Raw genomic sequence first — 17,184 nt, 5'->3', positions numbered from 1 at the left:
ACAAATATAATTAAAATATCGAAAAACATATATTCGATCCAAACTCAGGTCTTGAGTGAGGAAGGAATGATGAAATACTTGTGCTTTTGCTCCTCCCACTCCCCCTTGGCATCCTTAGGTTTAATATATGCCAAAACTCCCCAAAAAACGTTTTTCCATGTATTTATAATAAGTAGGGTCGGGCCTATATGAAATCATATTCTCCTAGCCAAAATAGGAAATTTACTTTGTAAAAATTGCACAGGCGCGCCGGATGGGGTGACGCACCATGCAGGACATTAATGGGGAAATCCAAAGAGTTGAAATCTGTCCGGAAGCAAAACAATACACATGCGCAGTGCCCCACATGCTACAGCAGTGGGGATTTCTCAGAGTACGGATATTTTCATGTCATTTGATATCCAAATGTAGTGTTCGACCGCCGAACACGATCCCGACTTAATCCCCTGGGCTTTTACTCAGACGTCAAAGCTCCAAATAGCTCAAATTCATTACATACATCTACATAACTCCGAATCACTCTTACAAGGCATAAAACACATAATAAGTACAAAACACTAGTGATTAAAGCTCAAACACAATAAAAGTGCAGTAAATTAGAGTGCAATGAGAGACTAAAATACGCAATTATATCCTACCACCCTCGAGCAATCAAACTACACTTCACATAGACACAACCTTTTTAAACAACTCTCCTAACTCATCACACTAAGAATAATTAAAATAGATTAAGCATAATACTGTAATATCCTCGCCTAAAGATTTGACTCAAACGCGCCACGCATTTTTCAAAACCAGCTCACTTACTCTAACATAGAGGTCAACGACATTACTTTCCTTCATGAATGAAGTTGTGGCATGTCGCCATGGCACACAATTAAAAAGCATAAAGTAAAGGAAGCTTTCCTGAACATCTAGTCGGGGTTTGAGTCAAAGTCGGGCTCCATTGCTCGCCTTCGAACTAATGCGCACATCAAGGCAGACAGCTTTTTCTCATCCTTCTTAGGTACACCCTACACTTATCTTTATCACTCAGTGCAGCCTTCTCTTTTGAGACCTTCACTTTCCATTCAACACTTGCAGCTGGTTTTTCCTTTTGTGCCCCCTTTTCTACATTCATATCAAAAGTCACAATCTCCTCGCCCACTCCAAGCATGAGTTTCCTCTCGTGTATATCTAGTATAGCTCTATCCGTCGCTAAGAATGGTCTTCCTAGGATGATGGGGACCTCCTTATTTTCCTCCATATTCACCACTATAAAATCCACAGGAAATACAAACATATCTACACGAACAAAGACATCTTCCACTATCCCCTCAGATATTAAAGTCGTTTGGTTTGCCAGCTGCAAAGATATTGGCACCGACCTCATCTCTCCAATCTCATTCTCCAGTTTCCTGTAAATAGATTGAGACATTAGATTAATAGAGGCACCATAATCACATAATGATTTATCAAAATGAATAGTTCAAACAGAGCTAGGTATAGTAAAACTCCTTAGATCTCCACACTTGTATGGGAGTATGTTTTGTAAGATCGCACTGCAATGCTCTGTGAGCTTGACCAATGAGGTCTCATCATTTTTCCTTTTCTTTGTAAGGATCTCCTTCAAGAATTTCGCATAAGCAGGCATTTGTGATAGCACTTATGTGAATGGTAAGTTCACATGAACATGTTTCTGCACATCCAGAAATTTCTCAAACTGCTTATCCAACTTTTCTCTACATAAATATTGGGGGAAAGGTAAATCAGGCATATGTTTGCTTTCCTCAAGTTCCTCCATTCTCGAAGTTTCTTCCTTCTTTTTCTTCTCAGTTTTCATCGAGACTACTCCCCACTTTCTTTTTCAAGTATCACCTTTTTTTGGACCGGGGTGGGATGTTTCAACACTTTCCCACTTCTCAAAGTCACAGCATTCACTATTTCTTTAGGATTTCTCTCAATATCAGTGGGGAGCATTCCTGGAATACTCTCAAACAATAGAGTGGCTAGCTACCCAGCCTGTCTTTCCAAGTTTCAAAAACCAATACCTATTTCTTTAATAGCTGCTCCATGTTCCGGGATAGCTGCGCTATGAGTTTCAAGCCTCTCATCAGTTTTCAGAATGAAGGCCTTCATGAGATCTTCTATGCCACGCTGAATGGGCTATTGAGGCTGAAATTGCTGCCTTTGCTGATTTTGGAATGCTAGAGCTCCTTGTCCCTAGGGTCTAGAGTTATTTTGTTGCCATGGATTCGCGGTACCCCCAGGTGAACTCCATGAAAAACCGGGGCGCCTCTGATCCATTGCATTAAAATTGTAGTTTCCCACAGCATTCACTTCCGCAGTTGAGGCTTGACACTCATGAGAATGGTGTCCTCTTCCACATATATCACAAGCTGCATGAGGCTCACTTTGTATCGAGGCTAAGATCAGCTTCCTTATTGCTTTAGCCATAACATCAAGTTGTACCTGCACAGATATGTTAGCATCAACTTGGTGAACACCAGTTGATCTTCTTCTTTCAGCACTCTCAGAGGGCCACTGATTAGCATCTTCAGATAACTCATCAAGAATTGTAACTATCTCCTATGGAGTCTTTTTCATCAACAGACCTCCAGCTGCATTACTTAATGTTCTACCTGAGGCCGGTGTTAATCCATCCTAAAAGTCCTAGAGTTGCATCGAGAATTCAATTTCGCTATGTTGACACTTTCTAACAATCTACTTAAACCTCTCTCGTGCTTCAAAAACAGTTTCATTCTCTTTCTGGTAGAAGTTATGGATTTCTCTTCTAAACTTGCCCGTCTTAGCTGAGGAGAAATATTTATCAAGGAATTTTCTTGTCATCTCCTCCCATGTTCTAATTGATCCCATGGGTAAGCTTCAAATCCACTGCTTTGCGTCATCTTTAAGAGAAAAGGGGAATGCCCTTAGATACACTGCATCTTGTGACACACCATTGTATTGAAAGATGTTCATAATCTACTCGAAGTCCATTAGATGTGTGTTTGGATCTTCGTTTGGCATCCCTCTAAAGACACAACAATTCTGTAAGGGTTTGAAGGAACCCTTGCTTTAACTTGGAATTGTTTACTACAATTAGAGGTGGTCTAACACTTGATAAACCTTGATTGTAGACCAGTCTAGCATAATCACCAAGTAGTCTCCCAGGCAAGAGTTGATGTTGATTATGTCTGAGACCCCTCTCTTCTTCATAGATGTTCCGCGCATCTCTAATAGCTACTTCCTCAGCATCTCGTGCAGCTTGTTCTATTCGTTGGGTTGCTTCTCTCGCAGTCAAATCCACATTATCTTCACCGTTTCCAGCCATAAGTTCTTTAGTTGAGGACTTCCCAACCTTTTCTGATGTCTCGGTGAGACTTCTTTCCTTCTTCAGTTGTCGCAGTTATTTTTCAATTTCTGGCTCGTATGGTAGCACTTCCTTCGCAGAAGTTCTAGTCATGCACCACTCTGAACCTATAAACTGCGCACAGTCAAAGAACACCAAATGTAAAAAGGGAAAAATAAAATAAAATAAAAGGAAAATTTCCTAAATTAGTACTACAAACTATTTCAAATACTATTAATTGTCAATCCCCGGCAACGACGCCAAAATTTGACGAGCTCGAAACACACACTTAAATTATGCTCGCTAGTAAAAAAAGTATATTATAATATTGTATCCATAGGGATTGGAGTTAAATAGTATTTTCTTAGTTTCTAGCTTGATTGCTATCTAGGAGAATCAACAATTGAGATTTATATGATTAATAACTAAAATTAACTAAGAATATAAAGCTATTGACTAATGACTATCGCAATAAAGGTAAGCAAGGAAGTTGTCAGTAGGAGAAAATGGGGATTGATAGGATACGTGCAAGATAATTGTTTGGGATCTAACTCTAGATAATTCAATTCTATTGTTTAAGTTAGTCTCTCGAATTCACTCAATTATTAGTTCAAACGTTTAGTAGAAACTCCTCTCTCGATTAAGTCTCAACCTCACGAGATGAACCAACTTAAGCACGTGAACATATGCAAGAATGCATAGTGGATTGGTCTTTAGGAGAACCTCTCTCTATTATTCTCCTAACTAGGTTTAATCAATGATTCAACTAGCCTCTTTCGATTACTAAGAATAATTAATGAATTCACCCAACAATATAATGGAAAGATATCACAAGTTATGCCTCTCTCGATTACATGAACAAGTGAATATAGATGCAACAAAGAAATCATACAAAAATACTTCAATACATAAAACCAAAGTTATAATACAAAAACAATAATCAATACACTCTATCCATCAAACCCTAAAGAGAACTACTCCATAGATATGGAGCGATTCATCACAAATATAATTAAAAGGTAGGAAAACATAAATGCGATCCAAATTCGGGTCTTGAGTGAGGAAGGAATGATGAAATCCTTGTGCTTTTACTCCTCCCACTCCTCCTTGGCCTTCTTAGGTCTTATATGTGTCAAAAGTCCCAAAAACAATATTTTTTCATATATTTATACTAAGTAGGGTCGGGCCCAGACGAAATCACCTTCTCCTAGCCGAAATAAGAAACATACTTTTTTAAAAATTACACAGGCGCGCCGCATAGGGCATCGTGCCATGCGGGGAATTAGTGGGGAAATCTAGTGAGTTGAAATCTATCAGGCAGCATAAAAATACACATGCGTGGAGCCCCGCATGCTGCCTCACGCGGTGGCCCACGTGCTGCAGCAATGGGGATTTCTCAAAGTACGGATGTTTTCGTGCATTTTGACATCCAGATGTGGTTTTCGACCCCCGAACGTGATCCCCACTTAATCCCTTGGGATTTTACTCAAACGTCAAAGCTCTAAATAGATCGAATTCATTTCATACATCTACATAGCTCGGAATCACTCCTACAAGGTATAAAACACACAATAAGTACAAAACACTAGCGATTAAAGCCCAAACACAATAAAAGTGCAGTAAATTAGAGTGCAATAAGCTACTAAATCACGAGATTATAGCCTACAATCATACCTATACTTTAATTATATTTGTGATGAATTTATTGATGATTATGGAGTAGTTCCCTTTAGAGTTTGATGAATTTCGTGTATTGATAAATGTTTGTTGGTTATAACTCTAGTTTTATGTATTGAAGCGTCTTTGGATGATTTAATTGTTGCATCTATATTCACTTTTTCATGTAATCGAGAGAGGCATAACTTGTGATATCTTTGCACTATATTGCTGGTTGAGTTCATAGATTTTTCTAAGTAATCAAAAGAGGCTAGTTGAATCATTGATTAAACCTAGTTAGGATAATAATCGAAAGAGGTTTTCTTAAAGACCAATCTACTACGCATTTTTGCATATCTTCTCGTGCTTAAATTGGATCATCTTGTGAGGTTAAAACTTAATCGAGAGAGAGGTTTTTGTTGAACGTTTGAACTAATAGTTGAGTGAATTCGAGAGACACACTTAAACATTAAAAGTGAATCATTTAGAGTTAAATCCCAAACAATTATCTTGCGCCTATCATATCAAGATCCTATATTCTCCCATTGATATTTTTCATTGGTTATTCCTTGTTTCGATTGTCATTAGTCAATAGCTTTAGATTCTTAGTTAATTTTAGTCAGAAATCTTATAAATCTCAACGATTGATCATCTTGGATAGCAATCAAGCTAGAAACTACGTGAATACTATTTAAATTCAATCCTTGTGGATACGATATTATACTATACTATATTTGATTAGCGAGCATAATTTAAGTGTGTATTTTGTGCACGTCATTAACTCAGGTAGAACCTTTTTGCCTAGGGAGATCCAGCTCATATTTTTCGTTAGAAGTATTCATCGCTCACGTTGTTTTACATAGCTTAACTTGGGTAGAACCTTTTCGCCTAGGGGGATCCAGCTCATATTTCTGGGTAGAAGTTCTCTTTGCTCAGGGTGTTTCACATAGCTTAACCCAGGCATAAGTTTTTTTCTTAGGGGGGTCAGCTCATATTTTTAGGTAGAAGTTCTCTTCACTCAGGCTGTTTTATGTAGCTTAACTCAGGCATAACTTTTTCGCCTAGGGGGATCCAGCTCATATTTTCGGGTAGAAGTACTCTTTGCTCAGGCTATTTTACGTATCTTAACTCATGCAGAACTTTTTTGCCTTGGGGGATCCAGCTCATATTTTCGGGTAGAAGTACTCTTTGCTCAGGTTGTTTTACATAGCTTAACTCAGGTAGAACCTTTTCGCCTAGGGGGATCCATCTCATATTTTCGGGTAGAAGTACTCTTTACTCAGGTTGTTTTACGTAGCTTAACTCTTTACAATTTCTTTCAGTAATATAGGGTACCAACCTCTGGTTATATTCCTTCATAGTGATACTAGGCTCCAACCCCTAGTTACAATCCTCACAATGATAAAGGCCGCCAACCCCTAGTTACGTTTTCCTTCAATAATACAAGGTATCATCCTTTAGTCGCATTTTCGTTCAATAATATAGGGTACCATACTCTAATTATATTTCCTTTGGGACACAGGGTACTACCCATGGTTGCATATCCTCACATATCTAGCTTATACTATTGTCTCTCTCTTATTTTCAATAAATTAGATAGCTCCTAGTTTTCTAACATAACTCACAATATTTTCCTAGTGCAAACTGGGACAGAAAAATTTTGTTCATTTTGTTCCTCTTTTATGGCTTTGCAAGCCCCACCGTAGAGCACATGTGACTATTAAAGCTTGCAGTTTTAGTTTCTCATCAAAAGAAAGAAGTCTTTTGATCACCGGGTAGTTGGAGTTAGCTTTGATAATGTGTCGGCAACTCAGTGTCTCAAGACCCATCTTCTCGATTTCGGATGAGGAAAGAAGGCAACTGAGATTTAGTCATAATCTTTTCTTCAAAGAGCATCAATATCCAATCCATGGTCTACACAAGCGAGCAGGTCAAGAATCAAGATTTGACTTCAGAAGACACATATATAGGAATATTGTAACTCTTAGCTTGCAAACATATGTAGTGCTCTTCGCTTTTTCTTTTGATTTAAACAACAACAACAACAACAACAATAGCAGCAAGCGGCAACAGTCTTAACTCTAGTGTCCGGTAGTCCCAGCTACCAAAATTTTCTCAAAACTACACTGACCTGATTCCTTAGTAGCCAAGGATATGTAGGTAACCTCGGAAGTAAGGTTGGGTCACCTTTTTCAAAAATGCTTTCATTAGAGTCATATGTGAGGAAAATTAGTCATGACATTCACTTTCTCTCTCAAGCAAAGAGGGGTAGTTGTGAATGCCTAATTTTTGCTCTTGTCTTTTTCTTCTACATTGCATTTTTTTAATTATTATATTTGTTTTTGTAAGTTTTGAATTAGATTTTAGTTTAATTAGTTTGTTAATGGGGGTTAAGAGATGAGGCTAGCGTATTATTAATTGAAATTAAGCCAATATTGGCCCAAAATCAGAAGCCTAAAGAGCCCGCATATCCGGTCCAAATAGGGCTGCCAAGTGAGGATTCAAAATGGCGTAGTTTAACCTAAAACTATGTCGCTTTGGATAAGTGGCCAAAGTCTCAATCTTTCCCTTCCATTCCCTCATGATCCAACGACTCTCATTCACCCCATCCCTAGGTATTTCAAGCCTAGAAAATCAGAAATTTCACCCCATTTTCCCCCTTATTTCCTTCTCTCTTCACTCTCTCTTCTCTCTCACCCTCTCTCTAAGCCGTCGCCGCTCCACCACTGCCATCAGCATGCGTGTCACGACCCAAAATTCACTATAAGCCATGATGGCACCTAACGTCGCTGTTAGGCAAGCCAACAGTGAACTACCAACTTAATTATTCAGTTTATTATTTTTAAAATCGTAAATCTTATTTAGATAGAGAGGTCAGTGCATTAAAATAAATCGTAGTTACGTACAGTTTAAGTAAAATAATATGTAAAAGTGTATCAATGTAAAACAATCCATAAATAAATTCGAGAACACCCCCGAAATCCGGTGTCACAAGTGCATGAGCATCTACTAGAAGGTACAATAACAATACAACATCTTTTTGGAATAGAAGTTAGACAAGAAAATGTAAATAATTCTGATGGAGACTCTGTATGTTGTGGATCGTAACATGGGATGCAACTCACCGTAAAATCCCCGCAATAGCCGTGCCGTTGTGCCCAAAAGACCACCAGAAATATATATCTGCACAATAAGTGCAAAAGTGTAGTATGAGTACGTAAATCAACGTGTACCCAGTAAGTATCTAGCCTAATCCCGGAGAAGTAGTGATGAGAGGTCGACATCGACACCTACTAGCGGTCCAATAAATCAAGTACAGTAGAAAGTAAACAAGTATGAGGCATGGTAAATAAATAGTGTAAACAATTATAGGTACCTGGTACGATCCTCCTCTGAACAGTAAACAGAAGCTCTCAGTTATTGGTTACCTCCTCAACCGGAGTATATATAAAATGGTCCTCACCAGATAGGTCATCACAACTCAAATCAGGAAAACTCGCGGATACGCTGGCTTCTTGTCAAATATTACGCACGATTTTGCCGAGGCAAATGACCCGATCCCATAAAAGTGTTTCATGAAGTTGCCGAGGTGAATAGACCGATCCCATAAGAATATTTTATAGAAATGCCGAGGCGAACGGCCCGATCCCATAAAAATATGATGTTGCGGAGGCGAACGACCCGATCCCATAAGAATATGGTACATGATACTGCCAAGGCGAACGACCCAATTCCATAAGAATAAGATACATGATACTGCCAAGGTGAACGGTCTGATCCCATAAGAATATGATACATGATACTGCCGAGGCGAACGGCTCGATCCCATAAGAATATGATACTGCCAAGGCGAACGGCCCGATCCCATAAGAATGTGGCACATGATACTGTTGAGGCAAATGGGCTGATCCCATAAAAATATGATACTGCCGAGGCAAACGTCCTGATCCCATAAGAATAAGAAGCTTTAACGGGTCCTTGATCCCACTCACGAATATACGTGCGAGTTATGACATTTAAGGAAGCTTTTCGATTAAAACGCACAACGTGGGAGAAATTCGTAAGGGAAGCACAATTATTCCGCGGCTAATCAAGTAGCTCACAAAATCTCTACAATAGCGAGTCTATCACTCTACGCAAGCCTAGTCTTAGGTCGTAACGCGAAATGAAGGAATTAAACAGGCAAGGATAACTAAAATAGTACAATTAAAGCATGATGTGAATCTAAGTCACCCGGACATAATCAGGAATTCTAGCATATGCACGGACACTCGTCATCTCATACGTGCGTAGCTCCCACAACATGTAGCATGTACTAACTATAACATCTACGGGGTAATTTCCCCCTCAAAAGGTTAGATATGAGACTTACCTTGCTCTGAAGTTCCATAACTAGCTCCAACGACTCTCTAACACCTCAAACTGATGCCTATCGATCCGAAACTAGTCAAATAATGTGCAAACCAATACAAATATACTCTAATATTCATAATTAATCAATTTATAGAAATTCCCAACTCCGCTCGAAAAGTCAACAAAGTCAACCCTCAGGCTCGCGTGCCGAGATTCCGAAAACTTTTCGAAGATAAACATTACCCATAACACCATGAACTCAAACATATAATTTATTCCTAATTCCATTAGCAAAATGGTGGAAATCCGGTTATACGGACCAAGTCCGCTGCTGTGGTCTCGCTTATGTGGAGCATTGTCCGCTCGTGCGAGCTCGCTTCTGTGACACACGACCGCACCTATGGTCTAGTAGCAAAGGCCCAGATTTCGCATATGCGATGCCTTCTCCACTTCTGCGGATGCGCACCTACGCGCCAAACTCCGCACCTGTGACCCTCCCACCTGGATGGCCCTCTTCGCTTCTGCGATGACTCCCTTCGCACCTACGTGTATCCACCTGCGACCAAACCCATCGAAGGTGCGGTGACACCAGACTTCAGCAGTCGTCAGCGATCAACAAGCCCAAAAATGATCCTGATTCCACCCAGGGGCTCTCGGGACCCCGTTCAAACATACCAACATGTTCCAAAACAAATAGAGCACCTACTCGAAGCCTCAAATCACATAGAACAATATCAAAACTATGAATCGACAATCAAAACATATCTTTAAACTTTCAAACTTATAAACTTTGACGAACGCGTCTGATTCCTACTTAAATAATCCAGAATGACGCCAAGGCTCGGAATCCCAAATGGACATCGATTAAACCAAAGTCAACTTCAAGTCAAACTTATGAATTTATGTAACTTTCAAAATGCCAACTTTTCACAATAAGCTCCGAAATTCTCCTGGGCGACCCGATATTCAACCCGAACACACGCCTAAGTCCGAAATCATCATACGAACCTATTGGAACCTTCAAATCTCAATTCCGAGATCGTTTACTCAAAAGTCAAATCTTAGTTAACTTTTCCAACATAAAGCTTTCGAATTGAGAATTTTCCATCCGAATCAACTCCAAACTTCCCGAAATTCAATTTTAAACACAAGTACAAGTCATAATACATGAAGTGAAACTACTCAAGGTCTCAAACCGCTACGAAACGTGCTAGAATGCAACATAACTTGTCAGGTCGTTACAGTGTGCCGTCGTTGGTGGTTGTCTAAACCACCCCATCTTTTCACCATACAATCCCATCAACCCCCTCTTTCTAAATCTCGACCCTGAAACCTTGAATTCTCCATCAAACTCTTTGAATTTTAGATCTAGGAAATCCTAGCTGCCATTTGTTTGGCCTAAATGCTTGAAGTTCCGACCACTACTACCCTACAACACATACATGAATGGATATAGCTCCACGATACTTGCACTTTCCCTTTAGTTTCACCTCCGAAAGCCGCAGCGCCGCCGGCCAGCCATCCCCTGCTGCCGCGATATTTGTTTATTTTATTAATTTTGTTTTAGCCTACTCGACCCAAAGACCAGCGTTTCCTTCTAGTATGATGCTAAATTTTTTTTTTTTTTATGTATGCTAAAAGGAAACTTGTGTTTCGGGGTCGGACAGCCACTTCTTAGAATCTTCGGTGTCTTTCGTGGCTCAAACAACTTTAAGCGTGCTCGTTTGGTATAACCTTCATTCCTTCATTTTTTTAACTTCTGTTTTCCAGTTTGGTTTTGAATTTAGTTTAAGTTTCTCTATTTTGATTAGTTGTTAGTCCATAATAAGTGTGTTGTGATATCAAGATTAGTTGGATCATTCTATTTATTTAGTGTTTGTTTAGCCATTGTCGATCTTCGTTTGATAGTTTAGCGATGCTTGTTATATTTCTATTTTGCGCAATATTTCATGATTTCAGTCGTTCTCTATTAGTCTGCATAAACCATATCGTGTTAATCTAGTTTGTTTGAAGCTCAATTTAGTTACAATCAAAGTCTTGTTGTTGCTTTGTCAAATTTCATGATTGGATTGGATTTGAATATTTGAGTTTTATGTTGATAACAATTGAAATTAAAGAAGGAATAGTGCTTTTACTGTTCAAAGACTTTTACAAAACTCCAAAAAGTCTGTCATTATTTGGTGAAACTACTATCTTTTAGACAGATTTTGAACCAAAAGTCTGTCTTTTGAATAGTTAGAGCAGACTTTTGGTGAAATATCTGTCTAAAGGATAGAATTTCAATCATGAATGCCTTGCTTCTCCTCCTATAAAATACACACACTCTATCATACTAAAAAAAAGAGATTCTACACATCTTTTACACTCTAAAAAGACACAAATCTTTAAAAAAAGTTAGCAGCTGAATACTTATAGTACGCTGAAATTTCAGAACTTTGTGAGTATTATTTGAGTGTAAAATCTTTCACAAAAATAGAAAGATTCCTCGAGCAATTTATGAAATTGTTTAGTTACTAGTTTCAAGAATCCTTGTTAGTTTTCTGGGCTATCTCAAGACTGAGTTGTTGTTGTTGTCTTTGTTGCTATTTTAGTTACTGTTTCTACTCATTTCAGTGTTGTTTTTATTTTTTCTGCGAACCAGGTAACTTCTAAATCCTTTGTTTTTTCAGATTCTTGAAGATAATAAGAAAAGTTTGAACATGCTTCCAATGTTGAGCATGTTTCAATCAGATTTGGGCAAAAAGTGAAACTTTTAGATGTTGTAATTGTATATCAAGCTCGATGATGTGTGTATATTTCATAGTACTCTCTGAATACTAATTTATGAGCTTATTATTATTAGTTTATATTGATTTGACTGTAGTTTTGATAAATGCTTAAAAAATGAGTTTGAAATACATTTAGGTCCTTAATCAATAGGTTGTTGCTCATTAGTGTCCAGATTCCATAAGCAGGTTTGTTTATCCTCAAAATCTGATAACAATTAAATTTGTAACTGATATTAAGGATATGCGGATTAATTTGATATAAACGATAAATCGAGTTAAAATGGACAAGTAAAGATACAGTAAATTCAAACAACACGAGCCGGATCATTCCGGCCTTGGTAAAGCATCCACCCTAAATCCAAGCTCACAGTGGACAATTTTGATGAGCAAGAAAAAAAGCTTATAATAACAGTGAAAATAACAGTATATTGCTTTGGAATGCATGTTACCTTATTCTAATGAATTATCAGACCCCCTTTATATAGTAAGGGAATACTACTCTAAGTACAACTCTATAAAATTTAAAGAATCTTCTGTTTAACTGATTGCCGATTTTACATCGATACGTGTCGGGATCCACACCGCGATATTCAGCCGGTCGTGGATATTACGGCCTTTTCTTGGTCGTTCTTGATTACCCAACAATGTCTTCTGAAGTCTTTCAGGATTTGGATCGATCTCGAATCATGGCCCTGATATTCTCGAAGGCAGACAACATGCCACCAGATTCTAACTCGACGAGACCTTTGTTTCGATTTCGATCCTTCGCAATCATATCCCGAGTTTGTTTAACCCCATTAAATGCCAGAGTGTATCATGAGCTCGGTTGTTATCAATATACAGATAGTCCCCTGGACTATCTGTACACCGTGACATAAACGTGAAAAAGCCCAAAACTTCTCGTCAGTCATGTCATAATGGCATTAAATGCACGTCAGCCGCCGGTCAGCTATCCCTGGAGGCGAAATATTGCGAAACCACTATAAATAACCCCTATTTCATTCATTTTTTACTTTACATTAAACGGTCTACCCTCGTACCCTCAGGATTTGACTACTCATTTTCGTATTCTAGCATGTTTACCTCTATTATTCGAGATTCCATTGAAATATTTACTCATCATCTACTCAAACCAACACATCTGAGCTTCCAGCTTTCAAACTTTCCTATCTCTTTCAAGTTTTCCCCTATAAGAATGGCAAATACCTTAAAATTTGTTCTCCAAAAGGTCGCTTCTACTTCCCAAATGATTGCGGAAACTACTTCCTATGTGGTCAACCTCGGGTGACCTGTTGCTAACGTGCTTATCGATGAACCGGCTCCTGAACCTCCCTTGAAGATGTTCATTCCCAGAGGTTTTTCCATCGCTGACGACTTCAAAGTCGAGAAGCCATCTTTTGTACAAGGTCGGCGTGAGGATGCCTCGAGATACATTTGCCCAATCACCGAAGAAGACCTCCCCACGGTCCGAAAAAATATGAACTGGGCCGTCAAGGACATCGTGGTACCCGACTTCGATTAGGACATTATTACCCATGTGGAGGGATATCTGAGTGTTTACACTTATCCCTTTACATTGTGTCCGGTGGACTAGGTCATCTTAGACTTTTGCTGGAGGTATAACGTATGCCTCTGCCAAATTCATCCCTCACTGTGGAGGATCTTGATCCTCCTCCGATTTTTATGAATAAACTTGATTCGTTCACCTTCACCATCGATCATCTGCTGCATTTATACAGTCCTCGTATCTTTGGGGAGGGGGTGTCGGTCTGCTTCTGACCAAGCCCCATTTTTGAACATTGACGAGGCTGGCAGGGTTGTTTTGTCCCAGTGAGGACATCGGATTTGATCCCGGCCAAATTCAGACCATTCCCCGAGAAGTAGGATGCTTCACGCAAGTAAAACTTTCCCTCGAATGTTGATTTCGTGTTCATCTCTCTTTTTCTCATTGGTATTCATAATAGTGCAGCTGTTGCACGAGTCCTAAATGTTGTCCCTCGACTCAAGCAGTGGGTCGAAGGTATTGTCTCACAGATGCCCTACTCCGAGCGTTCGTGGCCTAAACTCTCGAAGGGATGTTGGGAGGCCCGTTCCCATGGTAAGACTCTTTTCCCAAACAGGTTGTGTTAGGTTTCTTCTCTCAACATTACGTTCTTATTATTTTTCCTTTATTTCCATTTTGCAGGTTTGCCTATGACCGTCGAGCTTAGGCCCTGGGTTGCGGACAAGGACCTACCTGTCGATTCGTCCGCTTTGGGACTGTCCGAAGCCACAGCAGGGGAGAATAAAAGAAAAAAGGGCCCCGAGTTCACCGAGTTCAGAGAACAAAAAATGAGAAGGAGGATGGTTTTTTAGCCAAAGGAAACCTCCGGCTCCCGAGCGTTTGACTCGGAATCACTCCTCTAGCTTAGAGATGAGCTCGAGGAGGATGACATCTTTATGGCCCACGAGCTCACTGTCCCCGAGGAACGGGTGGCAGCCAAGGGGGAAACGACTGAAGCTAATCCCCCTCAAGTTCCCGAGGTTGAAGCCGAGGTAAGGGCTGAGCACTCGCGAGATACCGGTCCTGCCCCGCCCGGCGTTATAGATATTTTGGGATCGCCTTCATTCACAAAATCAATATTCGATGAAGCCCGAACGATGAAGGAGCGATCCCGTGAAGAGGTCCATGAGCGGATGATCCCCTCCGAGGCTTTTTTGATGATATAGACTCATCCGCCCCGATGGATTTTATCGGGTTAGGTGACTTAAATATGCCAAAGAAAAGTCCACCTTCGTAGGCTGGCGAGTCGAGCTCGAGCCCGAGATTATCCAATCGGTTCCCCACTCCAAGCATGGATCTTGGTCGGAAGCGGACTGTTGTTATCACCATTCCCAAGGATGCCCGGATCCTTTTTTCCCCCCATAGGGATAGCCAGTTAACTCCGGTGTTTGGTAACCAAAGAAGCCCAGGCCAAAATGAATGAGATAGACATGCCATGCCTGTTCAACGAAGCACAAAATGCGCTGAACTAGGTAATTCTTAATAATTCTCGATGATTCTAATATATCTTCTAATAGTTTAATTAATTTTTAATAATTCTAATATCTTTTCTCGTATTTTCAGGCATCGGTACTCCACCATGAGACCTTCTTCCGGTACCGAAAAGAGCTGAGCCAACTCGAGGCCAAAGTCAATGAGCTTGGTGAGAAGAGAGGCATGTATTAGCTTCTCAGCGAGCAACATGAAGGAGAAGTAAAGAGCCTCCGAGCAGAGTTGGACGTGGCTCAGAAGGAACACGCCGACATGTTGGAGCAGGCACAAATCTTTGAAGTTAGTGATGATGAGCTGGGAATAGTGTGTAACACTCACAATCCACAGTTCCAGCAGAAGGTTGATCGGGTCGACCAGCTCCGGGCTGAGATAGATGAAGTCAAGGCCTTAGACGAGGAGTGGAAGGGCAAGATAGACCGATTAGCTTTGGAAAAGAAGACTGCCCGGGAGTAGCTGTCCTCGACGGAGGCCCAACTTCGATCGATGAAGGAAAGGTTGAAACCCGATCCTAAAAGATCAAAGACCTCTAGTCTCAGCTTGAGTCAGCCATCGCCGCAGGGGATACTCAAGGCCGACGCTGAAGAGATGGAGGCCCAGTATAAAGCTGATGCTGAGGTAGCTTAGGAACTCCTGAAGGACATCATCAAATATGTGAGGGGGTAGTCCCGGAGAGAGGCTCACGAGGAAGTTCATGCCCGGGGGTGTGATTTATCGGGTGAGATCAAAAATGTTAAGAGGCTCGAGGACGAGGCCAAGAAGTTGGTGTACCCCGAGGAAGAGGAAGATTCTGAGGGTTCAGGCGGATCTGAGGACGGGGAAAACCCCGATGATTCCGGTAACGAGGCGGGCTCCGACAAAGATCGGGCTTCTTAGGTGCCTTGTAGATTTTTCTTTTCTTTTGTACTTTTGTATTTTGTTGAGGTTGTTTGGCCTTTGTAAAAATTTATGTATATATACAAGGATTTTTCCCTTCGACAAATCGCAATGATTTTGAATGCCTTAGCACGTAATAATTAGGTCTTGTTCGGATGTTCGAACAATACTCGTTCTCGATATTATTTTTCTTAAGACTCGTGGGGGCTCGGTATGACCGGAAGCTTTCCATGAAGTTCTTACATAGAATATTTTAGATTATAATTTTATCGAGGGTAGTCTTTGAACCAGTTTAGAAATTTAAAAGGCCTTATGTTCGGGTGGTCGTAGCCTGTTAAGTTCGGGTGTTGCATAATGGGCTTATTACCACGAGTCATTCGGGCTCGCCCGGGACAACAGTCCCCAAATGGGGATGGTCGTAACCTTTGAAGTTCGGGAACTACCAAATAGGTTTTTTGCCCTCGAGCTTCATAGCTCGAGCCGTCTGGGCTTGTCCATGACGGCAGTCCCCGACTGAGGGTTATCTCTTGGATACGGACGGAGGTGGCCCTTGGGCCTGATATCCTTAAGGAACAAAACAAAGTAATTTTTAAGAGACAAAATATGTATCTGCAAGGTAGAAACTTTCTTTATTTATGTGAAATATACGAGATTGCAAATGTGTACAAGCTTCATGTTATGTCTTAAGTGGTCTATGTGGGAATGATTCATTTGACCGTTTGGCCATTACAACAAATCGTATTCACCAAGTCCAGACTTGTTTGAGCATGAGGTTTCCTTCCTTGCTAAAATCATTACCCGAGGGTGATGGCCCCCAGTATTGGAGGCCGATCATAGAGAGGGCTCGGATACTATTGATGCGAACCTTGACTCCGGTTCATAGTCAGTCTTCAATTCTAAGTTAGCACGATCCACTATTGCCTCGTTAAAAACCTTGCCGGAAAACTCATTTGGGACAAAATCGGTTCAAGGGAAAAAAGAGTGCAACGTGTGCTTTCAGGCCTAATTGGATCATTCCTTGGTTGTTACCTTCAACTGTTAGTCCAATCCGTAATATATTTAAAGAAAATTAATGAATGGAGTTGTACCTTAGCAGTAGTATCACTTTAAGTGGGTTATGTTCCAGTTGTTTGGTATCCACTCACCGTTCACCATTTCGAGTTTGTACG

General features: G+C 40.3%; 1 non-coding gene across 1 annotated transcript; it reads left to right on the top strand.

Moving 5' to 3' along the window:
• Nucleotides 1-2,674: 2,674 nt before the first annotated feature.
• Nucleotides 2,675-2,781, top strand: LOC142169299 (small nucleolar RNA R71). The gene has a single exon (XR_012699007.1). It is a non-coding gene; the product is annotated as a small nucleolar RNA R71 (small nucleolar RNA).
• The last annotated feature ends 14,403 nt before the right edge of the window (nucleotides 2,782-17,184 follow it).

This window comes from Nicotiana tabacum, chromosome 14 (assembly GCF_000715075.1).
Source record: "Nicotiana tabacum cultivar K326 chromosome 14, ASM71507v2, whole genome shotgun sequence".
Taxonomy (NCBI): Eukaryota; Viridiplantae; Streptophyta; class Magnoliopsida; order Solanales; family Solanaceae; genus Nicotiana; species Nicotiana tabacum.
The sequence above is the reverse complement of the archived record's forward strand: the minus strand, read 5'-3'. Positions and strand labels throughout refer to the sequence as shown.